The sequence below is a fragment of the Amblyomma americanum genome, chromosome 1 (genome assembly GCF_052857255.1).
Source record: "Amblyomma americanum isolate KBUSLIRL-KWMA chromosome 1, ASM5285725v1, whole genome shotgun sequence".
In the NCBI taxonomy this organism is placed as follows: domain Eukaryota; kingdom Metazoa; phylum Arthropoda; class Arachnida; order Ixodida; family Ixodidae; genus Amblyomma; species Amblyomma americanum.
In genome coordinates this window covers 207,837,108-207,856,367 of record NC_135497.1, presented here as the reverse complement: position 1 = coordinate 207,856,367, position 19,260 = coordinate 207,837,108, and the positions used below count along the sequence as shown (strand labels likewise).

The window sequence follows — 19,260 nt, the reverse complement described above, 5'->3', positions numbered from 1 at the left end:
TCGTTTCGTTGCTCTGTGTCAATCTGTGTCGTAGAAAGTATCCATCAACTAGCCCACACCAGAATCAGCGCGTTCATCTGCCGTAGCACTGCGCTGTTACTTGCCGCCAACTAGGAGCGGAGAAGCACCCGATGCAGCGCTCCGCCTACTAAGTCCGTCTGGCGAATAGGCTGAAAAAGTACAGAACTACTCTCCGAGCATCAACAAAAATGTTTCTAACCACAAGCGACGCGCACGCTTTGAAATATTCGCATACACCTGTTGGTTTCGATGGCAGCGTAGCTTGGCGCAGTGTAGGCGCGCTGCTTTTTGCCTACACCCCGCGTCGCTGCCGACCGCAGCGCCACCTTTGGACCTCCTTCACCCCGCGACGTCACGAAGATGCGGTGGCGCTGATGTTAGCAGCGACTTTCGCATGGTAGGCAAAACAGGTTCCGCTTGCCCGTGCCTACCGCAGCTGCCGCAGCTACCGGCGGCTGCTTCAAGCCTGTGCACTGCAGAAGCAGCATGTATTGACCAGCTGCGTCACTGCTGGATCCGCGTAGTAGCATAAAAAATATTAAATTAGCCTCGATAGGTTTCTCGCGCATAAATGCCGCATTCGGAAACTGGCTAACAGGCATTGGCTGTCTGGCGCGAAGTCTGGGAGTCGATAGGCACTGCCACTCAATGCACTTAATAGCATGCAAGTTACTGCGTTCATTCACCTGAACTTCAGGATAGTAGGCTGATAATTGCCCAAGGAAAAAAAAGACATATGCAGCTGCACACGTACCTACTTATCACCTTGAGCCGGAGTGCACGGGGCGCCGACAGGTTCACTCGCCCCCAAGGAATGCGTTTTTTTGTTAATAGCACACCATGTTTTAATGGCGCGTTTTATGACATTTAATAATTACTTGAAACTGTTTCTTGATATGACGACTTCATTCGAGTAGAGAGAAGTCTGGTAAGTTGTGTCAATCTTGCGCGGTCGCGTTGGTGTGCTTAGAATAGCGTACCTTAAGTGTGCTAAACGCCATATGCTTTTTCATTGCATCATGCATGTGTCATGTTTCATGAGGTAGTACATGATCACGAAACTTGTTTGGAAAGAAGCAGCCGCAGGCGTGCTACTAACAGACACGTGGCGAGATTGAGAGGGGACGCGGCAATGAAAAGTGTTTTCGTTATTCATGCATGCGATATGTGACTAAACTTGGTGCAAATATGAAATTCCTACGCTAGTTTCAGTAATTCCTTTTATTTTTAGCTATACCTGGTGCAGTTCTGGGTAATTGTAATTAACACCGTCGTCAAGTCCCCCCAAGGTCTCTAATAATTGAGTAGATAGTGCGCAGTTTTTTTATGCCAGCATGTACATAAAGCCCTGTTCTGTACGATGACACGATTAGTTCTTTTTCTATATGACAGTACTTATGCATGCATTGTTACATGAAAGCGTTTCTTACAAGAAATAACTAACACAGTACTGCACGTGTAGGGAAAAAATCGAGAGATTTATTACGCTCCTCAACGTCTCAGGAATAGTTTGCGACAAATGGAATCACTTTATTTTCATGCGAATTACGAAGGTGAGTGATCCAGTCGCAAATGTGAGAGGTCACAAATCGAACCTTAAAGCTTATTCCCTCGTTTATGGCATCTTCGCTTTCGCTTTGGTCAAAGAAATGCGGCACTGAAATCAAAGAAATTCCCTCACAATTTTTGACGACCACACTTCTAAAAAGCGTAATTTATAAATTTGTACTCAATATTTTGCTATAATTTTTCGTCACGAAACTAGACTTGAGGGCTAGGAAAGAAAATAATTCTAGAAATCAAAAATTTTCACCAAATCGACCAGCTTAACAAGAGGACAAGTCGGCCTGGCTGGTGCGTAGTCATGCAGCTAAAAACAGCGCTAAGCGAGACAGGAGATCAGGGACACGACGCTGTCCGCACTTTTCGCACAGCGCGACACGTACGTATGTCAGCAGACGATGAGCGCATGTCTGCTCCGACGAAACAAGGCCAGCGCTTCCCCTCACTATTGTCCTAGTGCAGAGTGCAAAACTAGTGCAGAGTGTCAAAACTAGTTTTATTCAATGCCTAGCGCATAAATAAACGGCAGGAACGTTGCTTTCTAGATGTTTACTACTAACCATATATACAATACAGTGGAAAACTATTTCTCTTTATAGGCCGCACGTGGCCAACGCGAGCTCGTGTACTTCAACAAATTACTAAGTTGGAAGCATCGACCATTGCTATGATTCGCAGAAACTGGAAACGCGCCTACAAGCCTTGAAAACCCGCGCTCAACACTTATCCGCGACGCCACTCCCCGACCTTTTGCCTACCACGAGCTCGCTAGCGACTGCAGCGCCACCTCGTTTGTTTACAAACATGCAGGAGGTCTATAGTTTTAGCTGGGCGTACGCTAACGGTGGGTAACAGCGACTGTACGGATCTACCTTACAAGTTCAAAAAATGCGCTAGCGTGTTATGCCGCGCCGTCTAGTGCAAATAAATGAAAATAATTTTGCTTAGTTCAGTCGATTGGAGCCGTGCCAAGGCGCGGCCGTAGCCGACGACCTGGAAGTTTCGTTGTACCGCCGATACTCAGTGACGCAGTGAGCACGTTTAATTTGAGCGATTCGAGTTCGACGTGATTTACGCACTCAGGATGCCTTCTAGCATCCTGTATAACCATCATGTCGCGTCGATGTTGACGTGGGAGGAAATCGACGACCTCATGTTATCAAGAAAAGACCGATGGCTTCTAAAAGGCGATTATTCATTAGAAGACATTGAGTACGACATGAGGCGCCGGAGGGAGCAAGTATCGTTCGCAGCACGGGCTCTTAGATATTGATAGAATCGACAGCATGCTGTTCAAGCAGCAGTTTAGATTCGAGAAGGAGGACGTAGACGATTTAGTGAGGGCATTGTCCATGCCGGAACGAATTGTAAGTGCACAGCGAGTGGTCGTGCCAGGCCGCGATTCGCTGTGTCTTGCGCTTCGACGCCTGGCATATCCGAACAGGTGGTGCGACCTACAGCCGATATTCGGGCTGCATCCGTCCGTTATGTCTAGCGTGACGTCACAAGTAATCAGTCATATCGCAAAGACTTTTCGACATTTGCTGACCGACTGCAATAATCGCCTGTGGCTGACAACTACCTGCCTCCAGGAATTCGCAGACGTAAGTCACCGTTTTTTTTGCCTGTTTGTACTGCACTATTCGTAAATATCATGTGCATTTCCAGGGCCCGAATTACGGAACTCGCTCTAAAGTTGTAGAGCGTTACGTCAAAAGGACGACATCATGACGACAAGGCGAGACGTCAACGCGTGACGGAACGCGGAATCAACCAATGGCTAGTAGGGTGCCGCCCCGGAAGCGCTTATTTGAACGACAAGAAGCCTATTTGCACGGCAAGGGGCCGTATGCTAACTTTTTTATAAGAACACGCAGCAAATAAAATAAATATTGTTTTATTCTTTCAAACAAACGCATTTCACTTTCACTGACAGGAAGAAAAACAAGAAAAACATTCACTTTTGCAATTAACTGCTTTCGTGGGTAACTTTTGTTGCCATGAGGGCGCGCTGACAGATGTAAACAGTGAACATGGCGGCCTTCAAGAAAACAGCTGATCCCACGGCTAGTTCCTGCTTTCTTACGCGTCGTCTGAAATCGCGGTTCTGTTTGGTTGTCCGAAATGCACGGATAACACTTATCGAAGCCAGTGAAGGCCACGGGCCTCCAGAAAGGAACCTGCAAGAAACGTCGGTACCGAAAATCGACGAAGACAACTTGAGGTAAGCCTGTGTTATTGGTTTAAAGATGCCATATACCAAGTATGTGACTGGGGTTCTGTTTCTTTTGCTTTAGGAAACACAAGACGACCACGGAGCACGGGTTGTTGGGTAAAATAAACCTTTTTGGCCTCATAAACGTCTGACGCACAAATGATTCAGTTAGGAAGGAGCAAGAACCAAGCAAGGCGTTTGGGCGCACGCTAACAACCTTGCTTGTTTTAGTTCGTTCTTGGCTGTGCTACAAGTTGCTGCAGCGCAGTACACGCATATGTTCCTGTGAAAACATATTAGCCCGAACCCAGAGCAAATGTTTCTCCCTGTTGTTCTCTGCTTTCGAAAAACGAAACAAACTATTGCCTGTTTTCCCCGCTGTGTTCGCTGCTGCATTGCTCCGCGCGGGAATTCTAGTCTCGCAATGGCGCCAGCTCGAAGAATGTCGAGCGAGCAAGAGCTTATCTTAATAGAGTTTATGGAGAGCCATCCGCTCTTGGCTCGGGCTTCTGCCGATCTAACAAGCTCATACACAGATGTTGAAAAGCGCGAGCTGTGGAACCAGCTCGCGTCGATACTTAACAACGAGGGGCCGGCCGTCAAGACCACCGACGGTTGACGACACCTTTGGCATGTGCTTTGCTGCAGGAAAAGGGCAGAATTGGCGCGCCTAAACCAAGAGGGCAGGTGAGTCCTTCAACGTCATTCTATGGAATGCCACTTGAACACGCCTTGCCGCATCCTATCGTAGGCACACCGGAGGAGGCCTGCTTGGTGGCCGAGGGGGCCGTATTATCACCCTTGTAGGCACGGCCAGTGCCACGGGCGTCGGGCCGTCGTTCTTCGATGGTGAGACAACTAAGGTTGGTGTACACTGCAGTAGTATTAGTTGTGGCGATGGCTTATTAAAATAATAATAAAAAGGAAGGATAAGATTTTTGCCAGCCCCGGCATCTGCCATCGGTACTGAAGCACCTGAGCTGGGGAGCGGAAATAAAGAATAGCAGACAGAATGGAGAAATGAAATGAAAGAGGTGAGGGAACAGGGAGAGGATAGGGAGAGAGGTAATATACACAAACTATTTACAATAAGAAAAGTGTACAGGTTGCGTGTGGGATTAGTTCATGATGAGGCAATAAAAACAAGCTCACAGTACTATGTTGACTACAACTGGAGTGGGGCGTCCAGTTGTTTGTAAACCATGATGACGTAATGGGCAATTCAATGTTAAGGCACTCGTGTACGAGTTTATGGCGCTATGGCTTCTTGCAACAGGAGAGCCAGCAGCCGGTCACCAACGGTCCCCAGCAACCCGTTGCCAACGGTCCCCAGCACCACGCCGCCAGTGACCCCGTGAGCACGCCGCCAGTCGCCCCCCATCAGCACGTCACCAGTCTGCCCAGCAGGGTGTCAGTTGGAAGCACAGCAGGGACGAGCGGCTACGTGCGTAACCCCATGTAGGTGAACCCTTTAAAAATATTATGTCTGTGACTTGTGCCTTACAAGCACTGTTTACTTCATCTGTGATTTAGTTTAGTCTCGGAGGAGGTGCAGGAATGCATAAGCTAGTGGTTGCGCAATATTGATTGCTTCTCTTTTGCTAGTCCTCTTTTTGTTTCATGGTTTGCCACTACCAACCAGCTTCACCTTTTACCCTGTTACAGCAGAGGAGATGAACGGGGAGCCTCAGGAAGTTGTCGACAAGACACACGAGCCCCACAGTCGGTGAGTTGTCTTGCCATTATTCAAGCTCCATACTACCCTTTCTGGGAGCTGCTTGAAAGTAATAGCATTATCCGTTCTGACAGCATTTACAGAAGTAGCCAAATAAGTGCAGTGATTCTGCACTATCCACAAAACTCTCTCTTTGGCTTTGCCACTCTGTGCAGAATGTTTATTTCTCTTGCAGTGAGGCTGCGATATCTCCTAGTAGTCTAGCAAATGTGCACATGAAATATGCTACAACAATGCTGCCCGAGATTTCTGTCCTGTATATTTATGTCAAGTCCTCTAATACATTGTACTAAATGCTTTGCTTATTCCACTACATGCAGCAATGCGTGATGAGCACATTTTCTCTCCTGACAGCTACACCGATGCCCTCGCCGCAGCCCCCACCTCAGCCCCCACTGAAGCCCACACCAGCGCCCCGACTGCAGCCCTCATCACGTGCCACGCCTAGCCTTCTTGGCAAGCGACGGCGAGACGATGAGGCCGATGAGGTCCTGCGCCAGACGCTATATGAATCACGGCGTTTGGCGGACCTTACCGAGGCCCGGAACCGCCAGGACGCTGCGTTTCAGCAGAGCATGCTGGAGGTGTGTATTCACTGCGCACACTGCACTTTTCACAGTAGAAACTGTCACCTTAAACATAAATATCAGTGCTCTCTCTTGAGCACCTCTACTTCTGTTTTGACGCCTCTTGTTGGGCGTGGTTGGGACAGCTGAGTTTATGAAAGTGACACGAGTCTTCTACACCCATACTTTGTCCAAAATATCTCAGCACCTGACCTTTTACACAAAACTTAAGCGAGACCTCAACATTGATTGACAGTAATAATTTGTAATTGGGGCTGTTTTACATGCAGGGCATGCGGGATGTGGCAGCTGCTGTGCGGGCTTCAAATGGGCAGCAAGAGCTGCTCATCCAGAACGTCAGCATACTGACGCTGATCTTGCAAAAGCAGCTTGACCCACGTGCACCGCATTGAATTGTTCATTTTTATTTTCGTGTTTCTATATTTATGAAAGAAGAGCTTCATATGTTTATATTTATTCAAGAACATTTTTTACTTCTCTGCCAGGTGCAGACTCATTGAAATATTTTTAGTTTGCATTTTAAAATTTGTTTTATGTGTTTATTTTTACTTACATTGTTTGCTTCTCAGCCAGTTGCAGAGATGTACCATTTTTTGTTTGTGTTTTTGAAGTGCTGGTTTATGCTTGTTTTTATTTACATTGTTTGCTTCTCTGTCAGGTTTCTGTTTTTCTATTATTCAAGATCATCTCTGCCATGTGCCATGGCATCATTATTTTATTTCTTGTAAGCTCTGCAGGCCCGGATGCTTCACACTATTTATTTTCATCCAATTATGTAATTTAAGCTCTGCCAGGTGTGGAAGCCTCCTATACTCTTTTATTTTCCATTCCTTTCAAATGTTTACCTGCAGCTGTGGCAGGTGCACAAGGTGTCATTTCTAGTGCTTGTTTTCTTTCATTGCAATATGTGGGCAAGTGCAACATGTGGGGCAAAGTTGTTCTAAAGTGACTGTAGTTATGATGGGCATCATAATATGGGGATACTGGATAAATTTTGAACACTTTGTTTTTGTGCCTATTAAGTTTTTTTGCATGTTCCTGAGTCGTTTTTTTTTTCGCATTACTTTTCCTGATTTTCCGTACAGTGTCCATTGTGTGCATTGTAACATGTTCTATCCTCAATAGACACGAGAAAAAATGAGGCTTGCCAGCATTCGTCCAAAGTCACTTCTGAACTAGTGTTGAATGCAGGCAAAAAAAATTTGGGGGACGCTTGAGCTCCGCCTTTAAAGGTATGATGCAACAATGTTAATGGCTCTCGTTTGTGGGTCTCTTTACAACTTCAAACGCAGCCATGTTGGCATCATCGTCTGTGATACTCATGTGTCTTGTACACGTAACATGGTTTTTTAGTCCAGTAAAACCTACGAAGAGGAATGTCTTGTGTAGCACTTGCTGTGCATTCCACCAGTTATGAAATGTGTTTCAGCAAAGTGCAAACCAGGGCTGCATCGGGCCTACAAGTATGCACAACATGCCAAACCTGTGATTACTAGCATTCAAGCTGGCAGTCAAGATGAAGCTTTTTTTTAAGGGCAAACAGCGCGTAAGACTTAGACGGAAAGCAAAGAAAACATAGGACGAGTGCTCATCCTGATTTTCCTCTGCTTTCCGGCTATGTCTTTCGCACTGTTCGCCTTAAAAATGTACAGCCAACTCGCCCGTTTGGACACAGTGTAAGATACAACTGTTCTAGTGCAATCTCTGCGCAGCACTCGACAAGGCATATGCAAATCACTGTTGATGCTGCATGCTTTTGTTTCCCTGCTGTGTGTTACAGTTGGGAAACTAGTATGAACAGTTGTGGCGAAAAAAATTATTGTGACCAATGAATAAACGTGGTGGAAAAACAAACGCTTTACTGGTGCCTAGCAGTCACCACACCACACTTTTTCCTCGTGCACATTCAACAAACACATAGTGACCACAAGCAACTGTTTGCCTAAATGGGCACGTCGACGTAAGCAACGGCGAAAGACGGTGTACAAGGATGCATTTCACTTGTTGGACGAGCTGTTTCGGCGTGTATTTCGACTTGAGAAGGAGAAAGTGCAGTAGCTGTGCGGCAAGCTTGCTGATGTACTGAAAGGCATACTGGTGACCACTGCCGGTGGAGCAGCAGTTGGTGTGCGCACTTCATATCTTGCCACTGGAGGCTTTCAAGCACATGTAAGAAAAAGTAATTTACAAATGCTGGAATGTGGCTACCAGTGGCCAAGGGCATCATATCACACAGGGGCTCACGCACTAACACAGGGCAATGTCACTGCCCGTAGCAAGAGTGGCTGCGACAACTCGCCACGCCAGCACAGCGAGTCATTGCAGCCACAGCTGCCAGATGGTCTAGGGCTTACCGCCGGTGGTGCTGCTGTTGCCACTGCTGCTGCTGTCGCCGCACCATCTGCAGGTGTGCTTGCCTCTGCGGACGGGTTGTGCCAAAGAGGCCAATGATACGGTCTCGCATGGCTCTACCACGCAGGTAGGTCATGCGGGATCCTGTCCCCGCCAAGTACCCGGCAAGCAGAGGTGGTCCATTGTTGTCAGGGTCATCAGTAGTGTCGTCTTCGTCTGCAGCCAGGGCTTCTTCAAGACAGATGTTGTGCAACGCAGCACACGCTGCAATGTTGACCACCGCCCGCTCAGGCTCGTAGTGGAGTGTCCGGTACCTTTGAAGGCACCGGAAGCGGCTTTTGCGAACACCAATGAAGCGTTCCACAACACATCGCATTGAGGCGTGTGCTGCGTTGTACTGCCCTTCTGCAGTGTTTGCACCAGGATGCCCTGACACTGGTGTGAGCAGCCACGGCTCCAGTGGATATCCACTGTCTCCTGCACGACCAAAATTTGCAGTGAAGTGTGTTGTTGCCTATGTAATAAATGATTCATATCAAGCAGCTCAAAGCCAGTATGCTGAACCAGAATTCATAGGCATGCAGAAGATTCATGACTAAGGGGTACCTCTGTAAGCACAGCCTTCTAGGTTAATGATGTACTGTGATATCCTACAAGACAATAACAATGTGCACACCTCTTCTGCCTTGGTGTTTTACGCTTGAAATGCGATTCACTTTATAACAATGTTTCTTGTGCCTCTGCACCAGCAGTAACAGTAAATACAAAAAAAAATAAATAAATACGATACATCGTACTGTTGCATGTCATCCATGTTATAACCCGCCTCATTTAGGTATGAGCCACTGCTGTAGCTTAATACGTGCTGTCGAAGTGGCCCGATGATCAATAGGCTGCTTACCCAGAAGAAACTCTCCATCCTCCAGCATCCCGTGCTCCACCTTCCGACGCAGCCGCGAGTAGCGCCATGAAAAGGCACCGTGACAAGACCCCGGGCAGCGAGGGTCGACCGCAAGGATCTTCATGTCTGCGTCGCAGATCTGCGAGAAACACAGGCAGACAATCTTGGACGTGAACTTCCACTGTCGAGGTCGCGGCTTTCGAACCCATGCGGTCAGAAAACCAGTCTACTCACGATCATGGTGTTCATCGCGTAGTATCCTTTGCGGCTCCAGAATGCTGCCCGGTTTGCAGGGTCTCCCCGCGGCGCTTTGATGGCAATCAGCGTGCCGTCGATGCAGCCGACGACGCCGGGGATGGTGCCGCGGGGAAGGAAGGTCGCCTTCGCTGCCGCTTTTTCCTCGGGGTGCGCCGGGAAACGCACCCATCCCTTCTGTGCGCCGACTTTGCAGATGGCCTCAGCCACACGCCGCACGCACTTGCTCACCGTCGGTTGTGCGAGGCCGACGGTCTGCTCGTTGCCGACGCACACTTGAAAGCCCCCAGAGGCAAAAAAAAACGGAGAGCGCACAGCACCTGCCGCCGCACCGACAAAGCGCTCGTCCGTACGCCTCGCAGTTCGTCTGCAAGTTCGCCGCACAACCACTCCACTTTCTCCTTATCAAGTCGAAATAACCGACGGAACAGCTCGTCCGGCAAGTCATACGCGTCCTCGTAAACAGTCCTTCGTCGTTGCTGGCGCCGACGTTGCCGCCTCCGCCACCAATAAACAGCAGACGCCGCCGCCGCCGCCGCCATTTTCCCTCTAAAACTCTGTAGACCGACTCTTCGCGGTCGCAAAAAACAGTCTAAAACCGCGGGCATAATTAGGTCTTCAACGTCATACGTTTTTTCTTGTCCGTGACGCCATTGCAGCTTCCCGTGACGCAACTTTTCAAAATGGCGCCGGCGACCAATAGGAGCGGGCATTTTAGAGCGCTCTCAATTGTAGAGCGGTCGGAGCGAGTTCCGTAATCCGGGCCCAGGAAACCGTTACGCAATATATATAAGAAAATGAAGTTGAAGCAGTCTACGCGTTATACGCTGAACTCAATTATGGCTTTATTTTTTGGGGGGGCGTTAATTTTTTAATTTTCTTTTAATGAGGGAAGTGCCTAAAGGGGGCAGTGAAATTAGCCGCGCATTTTAACAGGCAGTGCATGAAATTATCCTTGTTACCTCTGTGGCGAGCACTAATCAGAGGTCATTTCTAGAGATACCATAAAGCTGTGTTCAAGGTCTCACCAGACAAACTCAGCATTCCAGCACAAAGACAGCAACTGCCCAGTATTGATTAAGTTAGACTGTAACTTTGTTTTGCTTTCGGCTGCGACAGACATAACAGGGTAGGTCAGCCATTTTAAGTAAGCCTTTAACTTTTAATCCACACTTCGTATTGAAAGTTGTGCAGCAGTAGTGTTGTGTATGCGCACTGTTTATTTTTATTTTATTTTATTCAATACTGCAAGCCGCCATTTGGTAGTCAAGGCAGGAGTGGAACAAACATACATCGTTGATATAATGCAATGCAACAAAGCAAGAACACACAAAATAAAAAGCGAGCACAGAAGCAATAACAAACACTCTGCGCTTCTTAAGAATGCAAAAATGCAAAAGTAAGAGCATGAACAAACACACTGCGTCTATAACAGCGACACGACAGCAGATAAGAAGGAATCTTGGTTTGTCAAGCTGACCACGTCACGCGGAAGCCCGTTCCATTCTGATATTGTTTTTGGAAAGAAAGAAAACTGGTAAGCGTTAGTTCGGCATCGTGGAACTACTACTGTCGAGCTGTTTGCCGCGTGTTGGGCGGGAAGTATTATATTCCATGTAAGAGCCAAAATTAATGTTTGTTAAATTATTAATAATGCCATGCAGCAGTTTTAAACGGTGTAACTTGCGGCGGGATTCAAGCGTCTGGAGTTCAGATTGCCTTAGTAGATTAGTGACAGACACTTGCCTACCATATGCGTTGTAGATAAATCTTAGTGCTTTTTTTTTTTAACGCCTTCGATGTGATTTATATCTACTTGGGTGTGCGGATCCCAAAGAACGTCTGCATATTCCAGCATTGGGCGTACGAATGCAGTGTAGGCTGTTAATTTTGTTTTAGTTGTGCAGTGCTTTAGGCGATTTCTTAACAGCCAAAGCGTTTTGGACGCCTTTGAAACCAAATTCCCGATATGCGAGCTCCAGCTTAAGTTACTGCTAAATGCAACCCCCAGGTACTTGTATTCATTTACATGAGAAATAGCTGTCCCGTTAATTTTATATGTGTAATTATGAACCTGCTTTTTGCGTGTAATTGTCATTTTTGCACACTTTGAGGTGTTTAAGGACATTTCCCAGGACAGACACCACTTACAAACCTCTGATAGGTAGTCGTTTAGTATACTATGATCCTGAGCTTTATGAATAGGTAGGTATACAACGCAGTCTGCGAAAAAACAGCATCGCACTGGGGAATCGAAGCTTAAGTCATTTAAATAAATAAGGAACAGAAGTGGACCAAGCACAGAGCCTTGGGGGACTCCCGAAAGAACTGCAGCTGGCGGAGAATTAGAACCAGAGATCTGGACGTACTGATGCCGTTCAGAAAGGTAGGAGTCAAGCCACTGAACAAGACGCTGATTTTGCAGCAGATGTCGGAGTTGTCGATCAAAGACCTTTGCGAAATCTATAAATATTGTGTCTATTTGCCCACCGTTATCCAGGCATGCCAAGAATTCATTAGTTGTGTTACAGTGGACAGGCCACGCCGAAACCCATGTTGGCTACTAGAAAAGAAATTGCTACTTTCTAAAAAAGAACTCAAGTGCTTGAAAATGAAATGCTCCATAATCTTACCCGAAGTACATAATAGTGAAACTGGCCTGTAGTTACTTACACACAGTTTATCGCCGGATTTGTGAATGGGGATGACCTTCGCAACCTTCCAGTCAGTTGGAACTTCGGAATTTAAAAGGCTTTCATTATAAATTACCACAAGGTATTTAGCACACCATTCTGCATAGCGGAAGAGAAACGTATTCGGGATGGCATCAGGTCCGGGTGACTTTCTTGCGTTTAAATTAAGCAGGGCAGCAACAACTCCTTCGACAGATAATATTAAGTCTGGCAAAATAAGGCACGGAGACTGAAATTCAGGGGTGTGCGTACTATCCATTGTAAACACTGAAGAAAAATAATCATTGAAAGTAGATGCAATGCAATAAGGATCATTAATTTCCCTGTGATTAGAACGAATTTTACTAACTGGATCCTTCTTCTGTGTTAAGTGTGTCCAAAATTTAGCGGGGTCTGTAGTGAGAAACTTATGCATTTTAACATTAAAAAAGTTATACTTAGATTGTTTTATTTTCATGCGCAGCTCTAAGCGAAGGGACTGCAGAGAAACGTGACCTGTTTTAAATCGTGTGGATCCTAGGCGCTTGATGCGACGTTTAAGCTGGATCACTTCACGCGTAATCCATGGACTAGTGCGATACATTTTTCTATATTTCTTCGGCACGTATCTTGCGATACATTCATGTACAATAGTCTTGAAGTGCACCCATAGGTCATTGACATTCATGAGACCAGCCGCATGTTTATCGATGAATTGATCGTAGTCTTGTTCCAATAAATCTAAAATACTTTCGTCTAGGGCATTGTTAAAGTCAAGAAACGGTTTTCTTAACTCAAGGGCAGGCGGCCGCAACATGTTACTTTTGAAGAGCACTGCTTCGTGGTCAGAAATACCTGGTATGATATCAATAGAGAGACCGAGTCTCTCAATGGCATCGCTAATAAACACAAGATCAAGAACCGAGCTTGCACCTGATGCAATACGAGTCGGCCCCTGCACGACCTGCTTTAAATTGAATGCAAAGGCAATGTCAAGCAAAAGATTGGCATGCTGACATGAAGTTATTCCCGCCAGAAGCTCCCAATTAATTCTTGGCAAGTTAAAGTCACCACACATCATTATATGAGTATAATGTCTACGATGTTCTTCCATAAAATCGTGCAGTCGTTCAAGAACCGAAATGTCAGCATCGGGGGGCCTGTACACAGAACCAATAAAAATGTTCAGATGACAAAACCGAAGCAAAATCCAAACCATTTCGATGCCTGTGCTATGAGGAATAACTGTGTAATCTAATTCTTTTTTTATCGCTATAGCTACGCCCCCTCCCCTTGTGCTGCGATCATGCCATACTATCTCGTGGGTGTTGGGTACTACTTCTGTATCTGGAATTGCTTCGTTCAGGCATGTTTCCGTTATGATTGTGACGTCTGGGTCATGTGTGATAAGGAGAGCATCTAGGTCATCGCGTTTATTCCATATGCTTCTGGCATTGATATTCAACAAAGAAAAAGAAAGAGGGCCTGCAGTGGGGTGGATATCTAGTCGTTGGCTGGGTAATCCCGCAGTCTGCGCATGTCCGCCATATTTGCGAGAGACCCGACAGGCTGGTCATTCACCACTTACGGCCACCCTCTCCTCACGAGTTTCGTCCCATCTGAACAGCTCTCCGTTTATCTTCATCTTGTCGAAAAACAGCCCGACCTTTGCACCGTTTGCTTTCTGCTGTTGGGCGCTGACCCAGAGCTTCTTGCGTATCGACTGAACCCTTGGCGAAAAGTCTTCAGAGATGCTATATTCTGTGTTTTTCAGTTTGCTGCAGTTTTGAAGAATCCTACCCTTGTCCCTTCCGTCCAACAACTTAAATATTATTGGGCGGCATTTGTTTTCAGCGGGCCGTCCAATTCTGTGGATTCGCTCGATGGACGCATTAGGCACCTGCAGTATGTTACTCAGAATTTTTTTTTGACACAAACGCTTCTAGGTCCTGGTGTTGTTCTTCATTTTTTTTCCTGCACGCCATACACAATTAGATTGTTTCTCCTACTCCTGTTTTCTAAGTCATCAACTTTCCGGAGCAAAGTTTCTACAGTGTTTTGCAGTTCATCGACTCTCTGCGAATAATCAGTGACAGTTGAGGTGAGTCCGTCCAGTTTTCTTTCGATAGATGCCACCCTGTCATTTGCTTCACCTAGTTGTTGACTTACAGACTGTGTGGTTTGTTTCAGTTCACTCAGTTCATCAATAATTTTTTAAGCATAGTTTCAGTAGTATTAGGGCCAGGATTAGGTTCCACATCACCACAAGAACGGAGCAAGTCTACGAAACAATGGTAAGTTGCTAGAAGCACTCCGCTCACGAGCCGTGGGCACGGCAGAAGCAAAAGACAGACATCGTCACTGTGGTAAGCGTGAAGAGGACGGTTGTCCCTTACATGAATAAAAAACAAGAAGGGCCTTGTGAGACGCATAATCCCTGAGCTTCCGCCGTGCCCACTGACTGCACAGCACGGGGGATCCATATATATAGGCATCGGAGCTGATGACGTAGACGGTGGCGGCTCGCGATAATCAGGAAGCTGAAGTTTCCAAGTGCGCAGGTCCAGATTTTCTGTTCCGCGGGTGTTGTCTATTGACTGGCTGGTCCAGGGTACGTGTTGCTCGGCCGCTTCGACAGGAAAACCGAAGCATGTTTCACCTGATGAACGCTTTGCAGCGATGATGTGCACGGCCTGAATGAAAAACAAGAAGAGGCTTGTGAGACGCATAATCCCTGAGCTTCCGCCGTGCCCACTGTGGGTCAGCGAGGTACTACTGAAATGACTGCCTGCATGAGCCTAGGAAGTTTTTATGAGCACACACCTATGTAAACCATGTAACCCATTGCAGATAATTCTTGTGCAAACCTAGCTTTGAGCTGACTTCTGTTCATAATCTAAGGACAATGTAAACAAAACGTGCATGAGTGCTTTCATTGGTAATGCTGGCAGAGAGAAAACTTGTGAGGAAATCATATATTTAGAAATAGACATCAGGAAAGTTATACTAAGCAGGTAGACAGCGTCATGGCACTGTTTATCTCTCCTGTGTTCTGTACGTGTGCTCTGTTTTAGAACGATGCACCAATCGACCGACTAGTCAATCTTCTTAAAAAAAACATGCAGTAACCAATGGTAGCACATACATAATAAGACAGTGATTACTCATCAGCATCCACCCAAGTGCAGCTATATGTGTGCAAAGGAAAGCTGTACAGCTTCCACAGGAACTTCGTCGTCAAAGAAAAATGCATCCTGGTCCCGGGTTTGAACCCAGAACCACAGCTTCAGAGCAGTCGCTGTGCCAACTGAGCGTAACAGGAATGCTATCCTATCACCTTGTGGATTCCCCTAAACATTGGACCATCACTGTTGCATACAATGCGGTATAAGCATTCATGCACGTCTACCCATAGATAGGTCTGCCAAGGGAGTATAGCTGGCCACAGCTTATAACAGTGGATGATAGAGTTGTGGAAGAAGTGCCATAATGCACTGAAGAACGCCAAGGTTACCCAAAGTGAATATAAGCTCGACCTCTGGCCCATTTATGGGTGTTTTCATACTTTGTTTTGGTAAATAGATGCCTCAAGCTGTTTTCTCTCTTCTGCTAATGTGTGTTTCCACACACATTGCCAGCATTACTGACATTTCGTGCTAGAAGTGTGCTGCAAAATTGACTTCACATCTAGTAATTTAATAAACGGATGTCATAGTCACAGAGGTAGTCAGTGGACCGCACGTAATTATGACTTGACTGCAGATTTAAAGAGTGTTTCCTTCAATGAACAGTGATGTTGTTCTACTTCCTTACACTGTTTTCCTCTTCCAGGCCGTGAAAAGCAAAGGTGCTCCCTTGCCGAATTGCTGGGCCTTCATTGATGGAACAGCTCGGCCTATATGCCGACCTAAGTGGAACCAGCGAGCATATTTTTCGGACCATAAGAGGGTACATTGCGTGAAATACCAATCACTGATGTGCCCCAATGGCATTGTGTGCCAGTTGGACGGGGAAGACGGCATGATGCAGGTTGGTTCCTTTGTCAGCATGAAAGGAGCAGGTTACATTGGTCAGCTTTAGGGTCAACATTAAACAGTAATGTGGGGTTTTTTGTGATGGGCACACTGTGGTGATGTGCATCACAGCAGTATAGCTGTAGTGTCTTCAGATGTGTAGCTGCATGCATAACATATGAAAGGAAGGCACCAGTGTACACCTTAATTTGCTGTCAATGTAGCTTTCAATATGTACTGACGACTTGACATAACATTTTATTTAACATTTTAGCCCCCAGAGTTCACGAGAAGGTATGTGAAAGCAAAAATACATTGAAGGCTACCTAAAAGACCTGCTATGTAATCAATAATTTGAGACTTTCTTTTTGCCTTAAACAAATAATACACAAGCATTGCACCTGCTATCTCCATTTTTTTTTACAAATTAAAAATTCCAGATTTGCACTTCATTGTTATCTCTGACAGACTTTTGTATTGGCACTTTATAGCCTAGTTTGTCCTCAAACCTGTCACTGCTGAAAATTAAGGCTGTTTTCTTGCGTTTGTGGACCAATCCTCGAATTGCACAGTACTTGTGCCTGTGCATTGTGAGCTGTTCCAAGACTGTGCTCCATCAAGATGGCTGGCCATGCACACTTGATCCTCATCTGCACGGCTGCCCAGCAGCACAATGCATTGTGCTGTATTTTTTCTTACAAGATGTGGGCATGCGTTTCTGTTTCGGTTTGAAAAATACAGGGTACTAAGCCGCTAATGGCTGTTCTGTATCATCACAGACTTCCACTCTGGTTGTTAATTTATACCTGCATCACTTGGGCACATCTAAAATGTTGTTTAGTTGAGGACCTCATATTCTTTATTGTAACTGAGCTCAGAAGCTGCGGCGCAAGTACATGGAAAACTCTATGGCCATCAAAGGTTCCATTATCTCATATTAAGCTATTGTGGCACCACTGTTGCCGTGAATAGGTTAAAATGAAATGCATATTTACTGCAGTACTATGATTTGTTCCTAAACTAAATTTCGTGTTTTGGACTAACTGTAATAGCAGTGCGACACTTTTAAACAAGCACGTGCTGGGCGTATTTGTCCGACTGCAAAAATTGTATTTGCTGCAGCATTTTGCAGGCTGGCATACCTTCTTTATGAAAAATAAGTTCTGTATTTTAAAGCCGACCAGTTTTTCAGGATTCTATTGTTGAGATTTTATTCCACTACATGTAGCTTCCAGCATCCCAGAGTGCACACTGGTGCAGCTGAAACAGTTTGAAGTGTTCATAGAGTTCAGCACTTGTTTTTTGGCTTGAAAGATTATTGACTCGATGCCATTGCAGCTGCCCATCTAGTAGCACTCCTTTCGTCGTTAAGTCATTGTTCTGTTGGTTCGAAGGCTGTCAAAGTGCCCATGTGACGGGCATAAGTTTATCAAATATACATAGTATCCGCCAAATACCCAGCACATGTTATATCGTCACTAGTTTCATGAATGCACATGAATTTATGAGTGCGGCAACCAGAAATAAATATGTAGCAGCATTGTCCTATGATATACATATGCAGCTTTGTGTTCTTCTTAGTTTACCTCAAGGCACCAACTTGTTTAGCATAGCAGTTTTCTCTTTTTCTGTATGGTTCCAATTTCAGTGCATGTACTGTGGGAGGCCCATCTACTGGGCAATGCCAGTACACATTAAAGAACCCCAGGTGGTCGAAATTTCCGGAGCCTTTCACTATGGCATCCCTCATAGCCTGAGTCGTTTTGGGACATTAAAGCCCCTAAACCATAGCAGTTTTCGTTAGCTCACATTCCGTTTTATCATTGCTTGTTTTTAAGAGAATATTCAGTTAGATCCCTCATGTGTCCTTAGGTTCCTCGAAGGAGATATTATAAATTTGAAAACTTTTAGCCTTTACTACCCTAAGCAGGCATTCATCACCCTGTGTATTGTTCATGAGAGCCTCAGCCAATCATGTGCCATCAAACCCAACGAAATTTTCCTGACGTGATGAAGTACACAGTCAGGTATTTATCATGGTGACGTGCAACAGCTCTCGTGAAGCGAAGTTTATGGAATGTAAAAAAAATATTGAATGGATTTTGCTCTTTTTCTGGTTCAGTGCATTTCATTTATGTACCCCTGTGATTCATGATATCTTGCTGTTGCAATCGCTTGTGCAGGAATCCTTCGAGACAGCAACTTGTACAGTAAATTGGAGAGGCTGGTGGGGGGCTGAAACTACGTGATATACGGCGACCCAGCATACCCGCTGCAACCACTTCTGATGAAACCGTATGGCGGCAACTTTCTGACCCCTCAGCAGCTTGCGTTCAACAGTGGTATGAGCCGTGTATGACAAGCTGTAGAGTGGGGATTTGGTAAAGTTGTAGCAGAGTTTGCATTTTTGGACTTTAAAAAAACCAAAACCTCCTTCGACAAGTTGCTGAGATGTACAAGGCAGGAACTATTCTGTCCAACTGTCATACATGCCTATACGACAGCCAGGTGGCATATTATTTTGCACTGAGCCCCCTTCTTTGCACGAGTATCTAAATCATCATCGCACCTACTGAAAGACGATTCCATGCCATTGTCGGCTCAAGAAACTATCGAATTAACAAGGATGGTAGCCTCATGGTTACAGTGTCAACACTACTATCTGCCAACCGCCTGCTTGCAGTCACTACATTGGCTGGAGTAGTTGTGGAGGCCCGTGTACTTTACTCATACATAGCTAATTATGGAACAATACAAGATGTGCCAATCACGTACTGAAACGAAGACCTACAAGACTACCTACGCGACCAAGGCGTCATCTCAGCAAGGCGGCTCACCGCTCAAGTTCCTGAAAATGGTGGCAAGGTCAGAGAGGTACGTTATAGAACATTTATCTTGGAACCCCGTCTTTGACTCCTGGGATATTACAATTCTTCCCGGATGACT

The 19,260-nt window shown here is 45.8% G+C and overlaps 1 pseudogene; it reads left to right on the top strand.

The window, feature by feature from the left end:
- The first annotated feature begins 2,388 nt into the window (after nucleotides 1–2,388).
- On the top strand, nucleotides 2,389–18,553 carry LOC144115581 (uncharacterized; annotated as a pseudogene).
- Nucleotides 18,554–19,260: the final 707 nt, after the last annotated feature.